The sequence below is a fragment of the Chelonia mydas genome, chromosome 8, assembly GCF_015237465.2.
Source record: "Chelonia mydas isolate rCheMyd1 chromosome 8, rCheMyd1.pri.v2, whole genome shotgun sequence".
NCBI lineage: Eukaryota > Metazoa > Chordata > Testudines > Cheloniidae > Chelonia > Chelonia mydas.
This window is the reverse complement of record NC_057854.1, coordinates 91,175,104-91,193,769: the sequence shown is the minus strand read 5'-3', so window position 1 is coordinate 91,193,769 and position 18,666 is coordinate 91,175,104. Positions and strand designations below refer to the sequence as shown.

Below are 18,666 nucleotides of genomic sequence, written 5' to 3'. Positions count from 1 at the left end.
AAGTTCAGCAAACACAGCTTGGCAAAGCACAAGAAGCCTGAAGCTCTGCTAACAATATTTTTTTCCCCACAGTTTGTTGGACTGACAAGTTTTACAACACAGCTCTGCTTTTTGTGAGGCCCCTTTCCCACCTTCTGACTCCTTATCTGTTCATCCACCAAACCAAACAGCACGTATTGATCTGAATCATTAGGGCCTGCATGTCCAGTTTTCAGGGGATTCTAAACCTTGCTGTTTCAGTTTGTTTTCCACCATTTCATTTAACAGGGCTGTAACCTGACTCTCAAGGACAACTTGAGGTTTATTTTTCCAGCTGTTGTATTTTGTTTGGTGGTAATAAAATGTCTTGTTTGGATATTTCATAATGTCAATAAATGAACCGTTTCTAGTTTTTGTTTTTTGCCAGGCAGTTGGAAATCCCGTTTCAGTTCCTATTAATGTGATTAGTGAACATTAAAACATTATTATTAGAAGAGTAACGAGGCCAAATCCTGAGGACCTTACCTGGGGGTTTGAAGCAGATTTCACTTATGCTTGTCTTACACTGGTTCACTGATTTCCCCCCCCCCCCCAAGGAGTTACTGTGGTGTATATTGAATGTAGGTCAAACATTGAGAAACCCAACAGCATTTCCTAAGCCTTGCACTCAGTTTTCATCAGTCTGACGTCAGTCATGAATGAGTAAGGACTTGAAGTTTTGACCCACAGATATTAAATTTGCTATTGAATTCTATCCCATTTCTTTGGGTCTGATTCTGCAGCTACTCCATGCATAACATACCCCTTGAGTTTTGCCCTTTGTTTGCAACTTAGTATTTTATTTATATGCTTTCATCTGGGGTTATAGTTTTTTAATTTGATTACTATGAAAAGTAGTGATAACTAGAGCTGGCAGAATTCATTTAAAAAATGTTCATGGCAATATTGGTGGTTTTGTTTTTAAGCTTTTTTTTTTTTTAAATTATTTTTATTTTTACCAATTAAAATTTTTCTTAGTTGTGGGAAATTGTCGGGGATCAGACAATAGTTATTCAATGATGGTAGACTTTGAGATTCCAAAAGTTAAAGCGTTATAACTGTTAAAATGCAAATTGTCAACATCCTATGTCAAAATTTTAGCCTTGAATTCAACTCTAATATGTTCTCAGGCAGCATTTTTCATACGTTGCCTGTCAGTAAATTTCTATGGTCCAAGGGAATATTTTTATTTTCTTTAGTCAATTTGTGTGTACAGTGAAATTGATAGTTATGATTAGGTTTGGAAGCATTAGATTTTTAATTAGTAAACAAGTCACCATCTACTCATCTGATTAAACGTCCCATCAGATTAATAATATTAAAACTTTGTGGGTGTATAATTAAGAAATGCAGATAGCCCCATGAGGAAAAAACAGGGGTTGCAGCATTCTCGACATTAAAATACAGACCTTTGGCCAGTGGAGGGAAGGGCAAATTTTGAAGCAGAGCTTCATTCAAACTTCTTTATATTCCATTCCTGTGCTATTCAGCGCACAGTGTTTGAACATTTGTATCTATTTTTAAGGAAGACCACTTTCTTGCTAATCATCAGCACTGGGGCCTTATATTTCATGTCTCCTCATAATCAAATGAAGAAATAGTGTTCAGATTGGTCCAACATAGATCCCTATTAATGTACTGTTAGTTTAACATGTTGCTCCACCCCTTCACAGCCCATATATGGTAAGCCCCAGATTCCTTCCTGTTCAGTTGCTTAATGATGGGGCCCAGTTAGTTTCAGTTTCTGAAACACCACCAAGCAGAGCAAAAGAGGGTAGAATGACTGACTGGAAACATTCCCAAAAGACAGCAGATTAACGCACTAGCACACACGGATCCACCTACTGTGGAAAAGAGGCATCACTTACAAATCTCAACCACTCCACCCTTTGCAGATTCTGCCCAGATGTTTAAAGGCCTCTCTGAAATTGTCTGTACTTAAAAGGCGTTATGAGTAAGTGCTTAGTACTTATATTGTAACCTCTTTGGCAATCAGTTGTTGATTGAACCAAATTGGTTAAATATCCCTGGCAATGAAAGGTTCTTCCTTTTAAATGCTTAAATATTATTACCAGAACTTAAAGGGAGAGCAGCAGAAGAAGCCAAACAATAATAATCGGAGGCTAATTAAAATAGAACAATGCATTAACTAGTACATTTTGTGTGTGTGCATGCACAAATGTCTATATATAATATAAAAGACAGGTACCTAATTTAGGGATTAAGTTCACAGCTCCTTGCTTCTCTGTTTGATGTATTGGATTATACTAAATTCTTATAGTTGGGACATGTCTTTCCTTCCAGGTATCCTGGTGAAGAGGAGCTCTAAAAGCAAATTGAACTTGCGCAGGCAATATAGAAAGATACAGCAGTAGCTGTGTGTGCTAGTGGGGGCCCCTTGGCAGGCATATGTGGTGGGGAACAGCATTGCTCCTTCCCCCTATTTGCAGTGCTGACTTTGGTCTTAATCATAGGACTTTGGATCAGGATCCGTGAGGCTATGTCTACACTACACGTTATTTCAGTATAACTTATGTCACACAAGACTGTGGATTATTCACACCCCTGAGCAATGTAGATTATACTGACCAAAGAACCAGTGTGGACAGCACTATGTCGGCAGGAGAGCTTCTCCCACCGGCATAGCTGCTGCCTCTTGCAGAGGCAGGAATTAAGTCAACAGGAGAGCTTTCTCCCATTAGCTTAGAGCAGCGGTTCTCAAACTGTGGGTCGTGACCCCATTTTAATGGGGTCGCGAGGCCAGGCTTAGACTTGCTGGGCCCCAGGTCTGAAGCCAAAGCCTGAGGGTGGTGGGGCTCGGGTGGGCTCTGGCTTCAGTCCCCAATCCTGGAGTCCTGTAGTAATTTTTGTTGTCAGAAGGGAGTCACGGTGCAATGAAGTTTGAGAACCCCTGGCTTAGAGCATCTTCACCAGAAGTGCTACAGCAGTGCATCTGTAGCTGCTGAAATGTAGAAATGTCCCCTGTCTTTTTCGGGCTTAACATTAACCTGTTTAGAAGGTGGAGGCAGGATAAATGAGCATAGCAACATTGTCTTCAACAGAGCTATGCTGACTTTCGCCAGCTGAAGATCTGTTCTTGGGTCTCCACTCTCCTGAGTCTTTCCCCCCCCCCCCTTTTTTTTTTCTTTTAAAGCCCTTACTATATAATGGTTTACAAGAGTAGTCATGCAAAACGCTGTCGTTACAGTCTAGTTTACTTTGACGGGAAACTCTTTAGGGAAGGAACTTTCTTTTTGTTCTGTGTACGGTGACTAGCACAATGGGTTCCTGGTCTGATAGGGCTTGTAGGTGCTGCCACAACATACATAAATAGCTATAGCTTATAGTAATGAAAGTGCTCTATTTTGGACTATTAATGTCAGCTCGAGTGATCCCTTTTTTTAAAAAAAGGGGAAATGGCAACTCTGCTTCTGCCTTAAGCTCCTCTCTCTCTTTAAAGTCTACTGTAAATAATATCTTTTAATTCCCATTGATGAAGGAACTGTGTTTTGTGGAACTACACTGAAAAGTGTTTTAAGTTTCCTGTGGTTGGAGAAATTACCAGGTTCCTCTGTTTCAAGGGCTTGGGGAAACCAGAAAACCAATTCCGTGTTGCTGTTGTGACCACTGAATGAATACAACAGCATGTTGTATTTTTGTAGGTTAAAAAAGGTAAAAGTTTAAAGGGAGCAGGTCAGATCCTGATCTCAGTCCAGAACAACAACAGTAACTTCAAGGATTTGATGAACAAATCTTGTTTGGTAGGGCATAGACACACCCCTCCACTTTGACAAAAACTCCCTCATCAGTCATGACCCTATACTGAAGTGACCCACACTGATAATACATTGCACAACTGATCCTTACTCGAGGTCTTTAAAGAGCAAGTCTCTGCACCTGTTGACCTTATGCATCTGCCTAGCCGGTATATCCAGGCTCTGGATTATGTGAGTTGCAGTCTCCTGTGCTCATCCAACTCTATTATCCCATTGTGCATGTACATCCCTCCTTATCAGCTATAGTTGGCACAACAGAAGTGTTTCATGGGCAGAGTTTCATATCCCATTTTTAAAACTGCCTCACGCAGGAGGGTACAGTATGTCTTTTTCTTGACTCCATGGTGTCCTGCCACTTTAACTAGCTGCCACTTCATAAACTTGATTAACAACTTGTTTCTTCATTAACAACCTGCTGGATCCCCTTGGTATGACTCCGTTTCTTCTTGTAGCTATTGCTATTGTGAGGGCTGGCATTGCATGTGCAGAGACTCCATAGTGACAGGACTTCTCTGTTACCTTTATTTTAAAACCCTAAGTGCTATTAACAGGTTTCACATGTCCCTTGTGATACAGCTTCTTATTTCACAGCCAGAACATCTTGTTCTTGTTTCCATTGTTCAGGTCTTCATATGCCCCTTAAATATCAATAGGTGTGATTAGCATTAAATCCCTTTTTTATATTTAATGTTTCATCATTGGTGAGATTAAGGACAAACATAGAAGAGATGGCACTTACATTCTTACGCAGATGCCAAAATTACAGAAGAAATGGCATTTACTACAATTTTGCAGTCTGCATAAGAATATAAATCCATCAGTGCCTGGAAAGTTTGCAAATAAGCAGGAATCTGTTTCAGTTGTGAGGAGATATTATGGCATCTCTGCAAATGGGCATGACTGTAACTAAATGACCATGGACATTCATACATATTTGTTGACCACAAGATTTCTTGCCCGAAGTGCTGACCTGGCAGCCCATCCTGATCTTAGGTGCCATCTTTGAGCTAGGCTGACTTTCTAAATTCAGGGGCAGATCATCCCCTCTGCTTCCGTGCGTAGAGAGAGCACTCTGGGATTGGGAGAGTGGGTAGTTTTGATTGCAGCTGCTTTTCTTGTGGAGCCCGCGCCAAACCCTCCACCGTTACTCCATGGGAGTTTGTGAATAAGATGGTAGAGGGACAAGCCATATGCTGTAGCATTGTTCCCTTCCCTATGTAGTGGACACCCTCCCCTCAGCACCTACTGCTTGAAACAATACCAGTTTAGATTCTGGGCTTGCACTGCTTTTGAAGAGGCCTGTTTAGCAGAATTGTGGGGCGGCTAGCCAGTGGCAGCAGGGAGGGATCAGGGGAGGAACACGTTCTGTTTCACAGCATACTCACAGACACTGTTTTAAACACACAAATGCTCTTGCTAGAAGGTTGGAACGTAACACGGCGTAACTTCTTAGAATTCAGAGTGCTAATGCACAAGAACCTCAAACTACAGACACCAAGCTGTTTGCTCTCCAAAACAGAGGCACAACTCACCCCACCTTACTCTGTGCTGTATCCCTGCAGACTCACTGACTGACTCACTGGGCCCAGACCCAGATCTCACACTTCCCTACAGAGTTCCAGAGCCTGCAAGCAGGAGCAGGAAAGACCCTGAAGTTTAGTGACAGCTTTTTTTTTTTTTTTTTAACAAGTTTTTTCCCCGCAGTACACCCTTATCTTTTGTGGGGAGTAGGAATGGGGGGTCCCCTGCACCATTTACTGGCCTCTTTCTCCCCCCCCCCCATAGGAATCTCTGGAAAGCTGCAACTTGGCCATAAACACTTGCATTCATAGCTACACAGACAGAACTGCTTGTTTATCTGTACCAAGCTGATGTTCTTGAAACCAGTTCTTCTCATGAAGGCCCCATCCGCTTCTGCTCCCCCCCAAAAAACAGATCACTGAAGAGAGAGGCCAAAGGAAACTTCCACTTCTCTACTCAACTTCCTGGGATGAATTGGTCATTCGGGCCCTGACACCTGTCCCACTTCCTCCAGCCCTCTCAGAAATAGTTGTATGTAAGAACATCAGTAATAGGAAAGCCCAGAAACAGTCTCTTCAGTTTTTGGACTCTAGGACTCCTGTTTAAAAAAAGTCCTTAGTCAAAGGAAGCCTTCTCAGGGTGATATGGACCAGTCAGACCTGGGCACGTTTTTTAATTCATTTGAGCAAGTGGGTGTGTAATGCTCCATCCATAAGGAACACCATAGCATAATGGGGGTCTTTTTCTCATCCAAAACTTCAGTTTGTACAACATGCTGCACTGTACCTGGAAAGAGACTTTAAAAATATGACATGGGAAGGGTGCAAAAATGGGGACTATATGGCTTACAAAATCCTGGTGTGGCTTGAAAGTGAAAAATGGCACACCGGGCATTTAAATAAGCAAGGTTTTTTTTTCTCTTTCTCCCCGTAATGCTTTCTCTTGCTGGGGGGGGAGGGGAGGGGGGAGAATCCAACTGCCTTAAAGAATGTGCCCTCAGTATTGGCAGTATATCACTGGCTATTCCCTATAAAAGTAGAGGGAGTATTGCACACTATTTAGTTATCCAAAGTAAAAGTGGAAAGTTTTTAAGAACAGCCGCTCTATAATGTCCCATAACTAAAACGTATAGTTTTGCTGGCCCCATTCTCTTCCTTAGGACTTGTTATACCAAAGCATAAAGATAGGAAACTCACAAACGAAACAGAAAAAAGAATCTTGTTTCTTTGGTCTTCTTGACAGTGTTTGTTTTGTCTGAACAAAGTTTACCCACAGCTGGTAACTAGCTACTTCTTTAACGTTGCTTGCCAGCTTGAGAATTTATTAAGTAGGTTACCCTTAAATAGCTCGTGTTCAGCAGCAGAACACCTGTTAGTGGATTGGTAAATGGGAACATCCAGGGAAAATGCTTACTAAACACAGAGGGCTGCTTGCAGAAAAATAACTTGTTGATCTTGGGTATGGTTGTAACTGCCATTTGGGTGACTTTAGCAAGGCATTGTGTAGTACGCTAAGTCTATACATGTGGGGAAAACAAACCCTGAGCTAAACAGAGGGAGCAGTGCTAAACAGAATCCCTAACACTCTATTGTGCTGATTTTTCTTCTTTTCAAGCCTATTTTTACTGAGCGATTTGAATTGACTTTTTGTACAAGCCTGTTGGTAACATGAGAATTGTCAGATAACCATTCCAGTGTCCCCTATCTCATGGAGCACCTCCCCTCCACTTCATATACTGATCTGCAACCTCACAACTGGGGCTCTAGCATCCACAGCAGTTCTTGGCAGTGGCATCTTGTATGCGGGTAGGGGAAGGTTGAGGTGGGAGTAGCCATAGAAAGACTATCTAGACCCCCTCCGCCACATAAACATACAAATCAAGTTCATTCCCCCATCTCTTCCATTCCATTCCTTTCACACACTTGTGCAACAGTAACTTCCCTGGATGTCTCTGCACAATTGAACTCTCCCTGGGCCCTGCCTTCAACCAGCTGTGTACCCATGTTCATTCTCCAGACCTGGCCTGTCTTATAGGTCAGAGAGTATGGGAATAATTCAAATATATGAAATAGAGTAGTTTAAGTGACACATGATCACAATATTAATATTCAACTACATTTAGCAAAAAAGACTGGTGTTATTTTGTTTCCTTCTTTTTTAATGGAATTTTTAATTCTGGGGAAATAACAGTAGCAAATGTTTCTGTGTGAGGAGATCAGTGAAGCCGGGTAATCATTATTATTTTAGAAAGGCCGTTTAAAAAAAATGATTCCCTGACTAAGAATATTCATCGCAACTCTTGTGCAATAGACATCAGGCCAAGCACCAGCTCCACAGTCGATGAGTCCTTCTGTTGACTTCATTCATTTTTGGGTAAGGCTTCTGTTCCTGAGAGGTGTTGGCCACCCATGGACTTCAGGCTATGCAGTCTCAGTACTTCTCAGACCCACTATATATTTTTTCAGTTTATCCTGTATTCTGCCATCACAAATTGACATTCTCTTCGCTATTGAGTATTACGTTGGGGGTCAAATCCTGAGGACAACTTATGCTCGCTGCTTGTTCAGACAAAACTCCCATTGACCCTTTACTTAGAGACCAGGTGCTTTGAATTATGGGGTGCCAACATGATCTATGTGTCTCAATCCTCTAAGATAATGAATCCAGGGCTTAGATTAAGGAAAGCCACAATCCAAACTGGCGGTGCAGCCCAAGCAGCAGGCTGCTCCATGTTGCTGAATTTTTGTCTTAATGCTGATCATATGTGCAGGCTGGATTTTGAAACATTTGCTCTGGAGATGAATGAGCGGAACTGACAGACTGGATGATTTGCCCAGTGTGCAGTAACAAAGGAGGGGAAAGAAAGAGTCCTTGGTGTCATCATTTGAGAGCTTGACTGGTTTTCTCAGTAGGTATTTTTCCAGTTCCCAGTAACCTGCTGACACTGGCCATCACAGCAACAGCAGCCTCAGTGGTGAAGTTGCCTGTTATAATCAGACGGAGATAAAGTGAGGTATTTGTTGGAGTGGCAGTACCAGGAAATAGCTGAGACATCACATGACAGAGGATGTGTGCTCTGTAGCAAAGAGACATATTTCCTTACAGGCTAGACTTCTACCGGACTCCTCCAAGGGTGGTTTGAATGAGTTGTTTGAATCACCTGACCCATTTGCAGTAGGGAGACGTTTGATAGTAAATACCGCCCTTGGTTAAGCAGACAGACTGTTTGCCAAACTGGTCCAGCCCAGCATCACTGAACATAAAATATTCCACCTCTTCAGTGCTGCTGCTGCTGCTATTGCAAAATCATCATAAGCTGCTGTTGTTCCTCTAAGCCGTTCCTCTTCTTGGCATTCAAATTAACATGGAGAAAGCATCTTGGATTTGCCAGTTGCCACCTCTTGGCAATGGAATCCATCTCCTAAAAGCACATATACTGAATTTTTCTGAGAAGCGGAGTCCCTGCAGACTCCTAATGATGTCAAAGGGAACCAGGAATCCTCCGTGATTTGGAGATGCTGATATGTCTGAACAGGTACCGTCTAATTTATGTGAAACTTTAAGCAGGAGAAACAGAGACATTTTTCTTATGTTTGGTTGATCCTGGCAACTGCAACTGCCTGAGCAAAGCAACACCATACAAAAGGATCCACTAACACATAATACCTCTTAATGAGATCAGGCAATCAAGTCCTCATCCCCTGTTAATTAGCAGACAAGTGTACAATTTCTAGTGAGCAGTCCCAGGCATTAGCAAACAGGTTAACTCTGTCAACTGTCATTGCCAGCAGCATTATGATTGCTATTAATTCTGCTCCAAATTATCTGCTGGTGTAAATAGATGGAACTGGATCAGAATCAACCTGCATCAATTTGCACCAGCAGAGAATATGGCTCTGGATATTCAGAGCTAAAAACAAAGGCCAGATTCTGCTCCCGTTTACGCCACAGTATATCCATGGTGCAACTCCACCTTTTCACTGGTATATCTGAGAACAGACTCTGGGCCAAGGTAGCCTTGATTTGTTTTGAAATCAGGGGTCCATGCCTTGAAATAAAAATAGTGGAATGTCCCTTGACAGCAGTGCATTCTGAGAGTAGAATGAAGACGGGAACAAGACAACGCAGAAGAAGTTGCTTAAAACATCTTTCTGTACACAAGCACCACAACTTATGCTGTGCAGACACTTACAATTTATTTTTTGTTGTGCATGACACTTTATACATTGATAAGAAGTCCAGGTCGCCGCACTTAGACATTCGGAGCAGCAAAGATCTACATTCAATCGTTACGTGCTGGGAGAAACCACCTAGTAGATATTGACTCAAGGCTTTATTTCCTTTGAAGGTCACCTGTAACAGGGGATAGGGTAGCTTTTATTTCTGTAAAATAACCGAGTGGAACTTTCTTGCGCTCCTAAACAAAGCCAGCAGCTACTTGCTGAAATAGATCTGATTCAGCTACGCACAAAGTGTTGATGTATAGCTGCATGTCTCTTCTGCGCATTGCGTGTGTGCTGTATGAGTTTGGGTGGGATGGGAAGAATCCATAACGGGCCATAAATAACTTTAAGAAGCATTTGCCCTCTCGCTCTTCTACATCTTCTGTCTATGGGCAGTGGTGAAGAGTGTCTCTTTTCTAAATGGACTTCAGTGCAACAACAATAAGTCTACTCACAAGACTGCAGGCTGAGAACTTGCTGCTTTATGGAACTGCATCACAACAGAGTGGATGGGAAAAGTTGCACTTCCTAAGCAGGAAGTAAGGGAAGGGGTGGACATTAGCTCCAACCAATAATACTCTGAATAACTTGATTAACCCCTTGATGGCCACTTTATTACAGCCTCCTTCATGTAAGGACAATGAATGCTGCATGCTTCTGAGATATGTGCGTCAGTTTGCAGAAGCTGCCCTATGGGGCAATTGCTTTTGGCTCTGGCTCTATAGCTCTTCATCAGTGGATCTCAAAGTGCTTCATGATCTTTAAAGTATTTAGATAGAGTAGAGGTCCTTTAGGGACAAATTCTGTAGTCTCTGTGCATTGGATTCCCATTGATTTCAAGTTGAGCAGTTGTAGGTTCAAGCCCCAGACGATTATGCCTTTTTAGGGTATATCTACACAGGGATGATGATAACCCACAGCTGGCCTGGATCAGCTGACTTGGGCTGAGGGGGAATCTCATTCCGGGCTGAAAAATTGCTTTGTAGATGCTCTGGCTGGAGCCTGGGCTCTGGGACCCTGCGAGGGCGGAGGGTCCTAGAGCTCAGATTCCAGCCTGAGCCCATACGTCTACACAGCTTTATCCCTGTGTAGACGTATCCTTATACTCTCCTGGGGTCTTGGACGCATGGTCTAATCTGCTTCACATCGGACAGGGAATCAGGAACTTCTATATTCTAAACCTGCATTTGGCACTGACCTCTTTGGCCCTGGGCAAACCAGTTGTGCCCAGTCTGCCTTATTGATCCTAACAGAGGGCATTGACGCACTAAGTGTTGAAGTGCTATTGTGCACCATCTCTCCAGTATTCAAGACCCCTCTGAGTTTCCTTGGAAACACAAATCAAATTTCACCTTTTTCTTTCTTTCTTTCTTTTTTTTTTTCCTTTTCATTTGCCACAACTATTAAAGTATCCAGGAGACCCGCTGGAGGCCCAGTATTATAATGAAGCTGTCCCTCGCTTGTTGCCAGATTTATTTCTGTTTTTGAATGCTCTTCATCAAGTAATTGCTGCTTGGCACAGTATTAAATTTAATCACAGAACTCTGAAATATTGTAATGTGTCTACCTACTCCATGGTTCCATTTGAATGGAAATTTTCTTTCTAGTTTTAGAGACTATTAAAATCGTGCCTTTCTTGTGCAAAACAAAAGCATATTGTTTGTGTTTGTTTTTCATTATTTCTGCATTCAACAAAAGATGATTATTCTCTCCCTTCAGTGTAGAGATCCTCTGCTAATACACAGACTACCTCTCTGCCTTCTTTTCCCAGCTGTAACTACAAAATAGAGAGTTTTCCTTCAAACAGGCAATGCACAAAAGCAAATTTTATTAAGCTAAATCTTCAAGGCTTTCCATGTGAAGGTATAATTAAAAAGTGGATACAAGACAGAACTGAATCAGGATAGACAATGCTATAGGCAGCATCCGCATCTGACAGTGATGCCCATTTACGATTAAAAGCAAATCTTTCATAATGTATAAGGATTTGTTTCAGTCAGAACCTTTTGACCCTTTGAGAGAGACAACAAACCCACAAACATCGGATTGTTTGTTTGAATCCAATTATTGCAATTGCGTTATATCCTAGAGGGGGAACTTTTCTTGATGCCTACTACTAAGCAGTCTGTAGGCAGGACAGCAATTTTCTTGCGTTTTGAGAGCTAGCAGCCCGTTCACAGTGGGTAGACTTTCAAAAGGCCCATTTATTGAATGACGCAAGGTGCAGATTATGATTCACCCTGTATAGGTTAAGTTTGTAAAATCTGCCATCAACAGCCTGTGTTAATTATCCTGGCACCTACACAGCTGCATAATATATTTATCATTTCTAGGGCCTCATTTAACTCTTTCAGAGGCTTCAACATGATCTATAAAAAGAGCTGGGCAAGCTTGTGATCTTGTCTAGTGAGTTGATTCCCTCTTTATTGGAGGGGTTGGGGTGGGTGAGGAGGAAATATCTCCTATATGGCCAATACACAGTGGCCTAGCAATCTGGTCCTGAACATCCCCTTCTGATTCTGCTCTGACAGTCCCTGCATGTGGTACAGTTTGAAATCTCTCTCTGGCACCGGGCAGCTGACTTTTCTAGGGCTCAGACAGACTGGCTTATCTTAGCAGGGGGCCCTGTGTCAATATCTAGTACTCTCCAGCTGCCCTTTCTGTAGGGTGCTGGAAGAATCCATTAGTCATTGTGCGCAGCAGTCTAAGGGGAAATCCATTTATTTCCCTGTTGTTCCCCCCCACACCACCCCTAAATTTTTGGCATGGGGTGCCCGGAGCCATGCTGCTGCAATGACGCGGCCTTTAAAGGGGCAGAACTCCCCTATCCCCATCAAAAGCCGTGCTGGGATTAGCTATGCCTTATGGTACAGTAGAGACACCTGAAAGAGGCAGTCTTCGTGCCCCACCAAAGTTGTGCTGGGGGAAGCCAAATCAAAGCTGCATATGGTGCAAGAGAAACTGGCCTTAAAGGGGACAGAGCTACAGCCACACTGGTGTGGCAATGAGATTGTGGCATGGCTGGGGTGAAAGCCCCTAAACAAACAGCACAATAAGTATCTTCCTATGCGTGCCCCGATGACGTGTGCTGTTTAATTACTGTGTATATTGTTTGTGATGGAAGAGCTACAGATATCGACCCTGTGTTGCATACGAGAATCTGAGGATTTTCTGGATAAAAGTCAGGATATGCTTCTACGGGCACAAAGCTCTAAAGATTTAGAGCAGGTTGCACCGTGGAGCCAAGAGGCCAGTGAGGAAGCTTGGCAACATGTGACCTCTAGAAGAAGAAGGGAGAATGTCCGGGTACCAGCAATGCGGACACAGGTAAGTAACCATTTTCATGTTCTCTCCACAGGTACCATTGCGGAGAGTGGACCAGATGATACATCTGGGGGGAGAAAGCAGAAGGAGACTCTGCTGGTTGGAAGGCATGAGATGCGCTGTCCTGAGGTTGGGGGTTCCACGACCACCACTCCCAAGAGAAGGAGGCGGGTGGTGGTGGTGGTCGGGGACTCTCTCCTCAGGGGGACTGAGTCATCTATCTGCCGCCCTGACCGGGAAAACAGAGAAGTCTGCTGCTTGCCAGGGGCTAAGATTCGTGATGTGACGGAGAGACTGCCGAGACTCATCAAGCCCTCGGATCGCTACCCCTTCCTGCTTCTCCACGTGGGCACCAATGATACTGCCAAGAAGGACCTTGAGCGGATCACTGTGGACTACGTGGCTCTGGGAAGAAGGATAAAGGAGTTTGAGGCGCAAGTGGTGTTCTTGTCCATCCTCCCTGTGGAAGGAAAAGGCCGGGGTAGGGACCGTCGAATCGTGGAAGTCAACGAATGGCTACGCAGGTGGTGTCGGAGAGAAGGCTTTGGATTCTTTGACCATGGGATGGTGTTTCATGAAGGAGGAGTGCTGGGCAGAGACTGGCTTCCCCTAAGAGAGGGAAGAGCATCTTTACGAGCAGGCTGGCTAACCTAGTGAGGAGGGCTTTAAACTAGGTTCACCGGGGGAAGGAGACCAAATCCCTGAGGTAAGTGGGAAAGCAGGATACCGGGAGGAAGCACAGGCAGGATCGTCTGTGGGGGGAGGGCTCCTACCTCATACTGAGAATGAGGGGCGATCAGCAGGTTATCTCAAGTGCCTATATACAAATGCACAAAGCCTTGGAAACAAGCAGGGAGAACTGGAGGTCCTGGTGATGTCAAGGAATTATGATGTGACTGGAATAACAGAGACTTGGTGGGATAACTCACATGACTGGAGTACTGTCATGGATGGTTATAAACTGTTCAGGAAGGACAGGCGGGGCAGAAAAGGTGGGGGAGTAGCATTGTATGTAAGGGAGCAGTATGACTGCTCAGAGCTCCGGTATGAAACTGCAGAAAAACCTGAGTGTCTCTGGATTAAGTTTAGAAGCGTGAGCAACAAGGGTGATGTAGTGGTGGGAGTCTGCTATAGACCACCGGACCAGGGGGATGAGGTGGATGAGGCTTTCTTCCGGCAGCTTGCAGAAGCTACTAGATCACACGCCCTGGTTCTCATGGGCGACTTTAATCTTCCTGATATCTGCTGGGAGAGCACTACAGTGGTGCATAGACAATCCAGGAAGCTTTTGGAAAACGTAGGGGACAATTTCCTGGTGCAAGTGCTAGAGGAGCCAACTGGGGGGGAGCTTTTCTTGACCTGCTGCTCACAAACTGGGAAGAATTAGTGGGGGAAGCAAAAGTGGATGGGAATCTGGGAGGCAGTGACCATGAGTTGGTTGAGTTCAGGATCCTGACACAGGGAAGAAAGGGAAGCAGCAGAATACGGACCCTGGACTTCAGGAAAGCAGACTTCGACTCCCTCAGGGAACTGATGGGTAGGATCCCCTGGGAGAATAACATGAAGGGGAAAGGAGTCCAGGAGAGCTGGCTGTATTTCAAGGAATCCCTATTGAGGTTACATGGACAAACCATCCCGATGTGTCGAAAGAATAGTAAATATGGCAGGCGACCAGCTTGGCTTAACGGTGAAATCCTTGCGGATCTTAAACATAAAAAAGAAGCTTACAAGAAGTGGAAGATTGGACAAATGACCAGGGAAGAGTATAAAAATATTGCTCGGGCATGTAGGAATGAAATCAGGAGGGCCAAATCACACCTGGAGCTGCAGCTAGCAAGAGATGTTACGAGTAACAAGAAGGGTTTCTTCAGGTATGTTGGCAACAAGAAGAAAGCCAAGGAAAGTGTGGGCCCCTTACTGAATGAGGGAGGCAACCTAGTGACAGAGGATGTGGAAAAAGCTAATGTACTCAATGCTTTTTTTGCCTCTGTCTTCACGAACAAGGTCAGCTCCCAGACTGCTGCGCTGGGCATCACAGCATGGGGAGTAGGTGGCCAGCCCTCTGTGGAGAAAGAAGTGGTTAGGGACTATTTAGAAAAGCTGGACGTGCACAGGTCCATGGGGCCGGACGCTTTGCATCCGAGAGTGCTAAAGGAATTGGCGGCCGTGATTGCAGAGCCATTGGCCATTATGTTTGAAAACTCATGGCGAACGGGGGAAGTCCCGGATGACTGGAAAAAGGCTAATGTAGTGCCGATCTTTAAAAAAGGGAAGAAGGAGGATCCTGGGAACTACAGGCCAGTCAGTCTCACCTCAGTCCCCGGAAAAATCATGGAGCAGGTCCTCAAGGAATCAATCCTGAAGCACTTACACAAGAGGAAAGTGATCAGGAACAGTCAACATGGATTCACCAAGGGAAGGTCATGCCTGACTAATCTAATCGCCTTCTATGATGAGATTACTGGTTCTGTGGATGAAGGGAAAGCAGTGGATATATTGTTTCTTGACTTTAGCAAAGCTTTTGACACAGTCTCCCACAGTATTCTTGTCAGCAAGTTAAAGAAGTATGGACTGGATGAATGCACTATAAGGTGGGTAGAAAGTTGGCTAGATTGTCGGGCTCAACAGGTAGTGATCAATGGTCCATGTCTAGTTGGCAGCCGGTATCAAGTGGAGTGCCCCAAGGGTCGGTCCTGGGGCCGGTTTTGTTCAATATCTTCATAAATGATCTGGAGGATGGTGTGGATTGCACTCTCAGCAAATTTGCAGATGATACTAAATGAGGAGGAGTGGTAGATACACTGGAGGGCAGGGATAGGATACAGAGGGACCTAGACAAATTGGAGGATTGGGCCAAAAGAAATCTGATGAGGTTCAATAAGGATAAGTGCAGGGTCCTGCACTTAGGACGGAAGAACCCAATGCACCACTACAGACTAGGGACCGAATGGCTAGGCAGCAGTTCTGTGGAAAAGGACCTAGGGGTGACAGTGGACGAGAAGCTGGATATGAGTCAACAGTGTGCCCTTGTTGCCAAGAAGGCCAATGGCATTTTGAGATGTATAAGTAGGGGCATAGCCAGCAGATCGAGGGACGTGATTGTTCCCCTCTATTTGACATTGGTGAGGCCTCATCTGGAGTACTGTGTCCAGTTTTGGGCCCCGCACTACAAGAAGGATGTGGATAAATTGGAGAGAGTCCAGCGAAGGGCAACAAAAATGATTAGGGGTCTGGAACACATGACTTATGAGGAGAAGCTGAGGGAACTGGGATTGTTTAGTCTGCGGAAGAGAAGAATGAGGGGGGATTTGATAGCTGCTTTCAACTACCTGAGAGGTGGTTCCAAAGAGGATGGTTCTAGACTATTCTCAGTGGTAGAAGAGGACAGGACAAGGAGTAATGGTCTCAAGTTGCAGTGGGGGAGGTTTAGGTTGGATATTAGGAAAAACTTTTTCACTAGGAGGGTGGTGAAACACTGGAATGCGTTACCTAGGGAAGTGGTAGAATCTCCTTCCTTAGAGGTTTTTAAGGTCAGGCTTGACAGAGCCCTGGCTGGGATGATTTAGTTGGGGATTGGTCCTGCTTTGAGCAGGGGGTTGGACTAGATGACCTCCTGAGGTCCCTTCCAACCCTGATATTCTATGAACTTCAGGGGGTTCAGGTTTGGTTCCTAACCCACTGTGAATGAGGAGAGTTTACCAAACTGGGTCAGAAAGGCTTTGAGACCAGCTGTTCTCTTGGTAGTTCAGCACTTACAGTTCATGTCCCACTCCAGAAACCCAAACATCAAAGGAAGGAAGAAAAAAACACAGGATCTTCAAAAGACCCCTCATATTTGCTATTAAACATGGCCAATGTCTAGAAGAGGGATCTTAATTTATCCGAACCATTTCATCCATCCCTGACTTGTGCATAATATGTAATCGCAGCTCACAGAGACACGTCAGGGTAATACATCTAAATCCTGCTTCTTTAAACCTGATCCTGTGGTCTTGATATCAGGCAAACTCCCAGTCAGTGGGCCCTCTGCCTAAGGACTAGAGGATCAGATCCTCTGTCATTTATTGTACCTGGGTGAAAACTGTAAAGCTTCCTTTACTACTTGCTTGAATGTTTAAATAAACTTTTTTCCCCACCATGCCTGCATCCCTTTTGTGTTGGCAAGCTGCAAACCATGCTATGGTCCCATTTTACTGGCATAGATTTCTGCAGAAAGGAAGTTACAAAGTTGCATGCAGGAGTATTTGCAGAAACTGAATTTTAAGAAACATACACAAAAGTCATAAATGCTTGTGCACTTCTCCAATTAGAGAACAGAAACATTGCCATGTGACTTACATAACCAGTTACAACTAAACACCAATGTTTGAGTTTTTGAACCCTCGGTGAACAGCTTGGGGTCAACCAAGAGAGAATATTTTTAATCACAAAAAATACATCAAACCCTTTTGAATAATAAATTAACTTAGAAGAAGTTATGATCTACTCATGAATATTCTGCAAAATGAAAAGGCTAAATTCCTCCAATAATCTTCCTTCAATATTCTTTGCACAGCCCTTTTCTTGGGTGGGTGGGAATATATAAATCCAAATAAATGGGAGCTTGATTCAAAGCTCACTGAAATCAATGGAAAGACTTCGATTTGGCTCTGGGCCCTGGGTGTCTAGCCTCCAAAAAAGTCTTTGATGGCCGCCATCTTGGCTGACACACCAGGGATTGAACCAGGGAGATCCCGAACAAAAAGCATAAGCTACCGTATCTTGAGCTGAAGCTCTCCGCATGGTCCTGAAACTGAGTAGTTTTCGTGGTGGCTTGGGTACAGCAATGACTCTGTATCATGCTTTCACCAGGGCGTTATATCAATCTGTCTAGTGAGTATGTGGCACTCCGATTGTAGCCCTTTTGAGTTAAATGAAGCAATAAGCTGCTCCTTTGCCTTTCACCACTGCTGAAATATGATCCAAGGCTCAGGTAGATTCCAGCTGTGATCTCGTTATTTGGTTATGAACATTTATTTATGTTCTTGAGACGTTATAGCTCCTTCCGCACAGGCAAAAACTGTAAAAACAAAATGAACAGCACTCTCTGTGTACAGTTAAGTTATTTAAGGTGCCCAAGGGCTTGAACATAAGTAGACACTGTGGTCTCATACAACATAAGCGAGACTTCTGAGTTTTGGTATTTAAAATGACAATTAAAAGCATGGCAGGCATGTTTCAGCAGCTTTACAGGATGTCAGAAACATCTAGAAAAGGACTCGGAGCAAAAGTAAAGATTCCCAGATGCTGCTTTTCCTTTTGTTTGTTAAGCTTGCTTTTTAATGTGATGTGCCACAGTGCACCATGAAGCTAATGAGATATATAAATATAAAAAGACATCCTGCATCTGATGTCACTGCCATAAGAACCTACTGTCAAATGAAAAGTGCTTTTTGGGGGTAATCAAGACCTGCAATCTCTAGGTCCCCCCATCCAGGCAACCTTTTTTAGCCCCTTGCCCAAGAGAGATACCTTAGGGAGCAAAAGCCACAACTAAGTTGGCAGGCAATTGGAAAAGCATTCCTTCCTTAAACACAGAAGAGAGAGATTAGACCCAAAATCCAACAAAGTGTGCATAACATGAAACAGCCTGCATATTCTTAGGAATAAATTTGCAGGAAACGTTATGCTGCTACAGGTTTAGTAAGCACTACCTACCACTGTAACCTCTAGTTCCAATGCAAATCCTGGCCTGTACTGCAAACCCTTGTACTCTGTGTTGTGACGGGGCAAGGCCAGATGGCTATAGTAAAGTCATGGGAGAT

The 18,666-nt window shown here is 43.9% G+C and overlaps 1 protein-coding gene across 2 annotated transcripts in view; it reads left to right on the top strand.

The window, feature by feature from the left end:
* Nucleotides 1–18,666, top strand: part of FGGY (FGGY carbohydrate kinase domain containing) — a 350,907-nt gene that overhangs the window by 23,909 nt on the left and 308,332 nt on the right. The window lies entirely within an intron of this gene.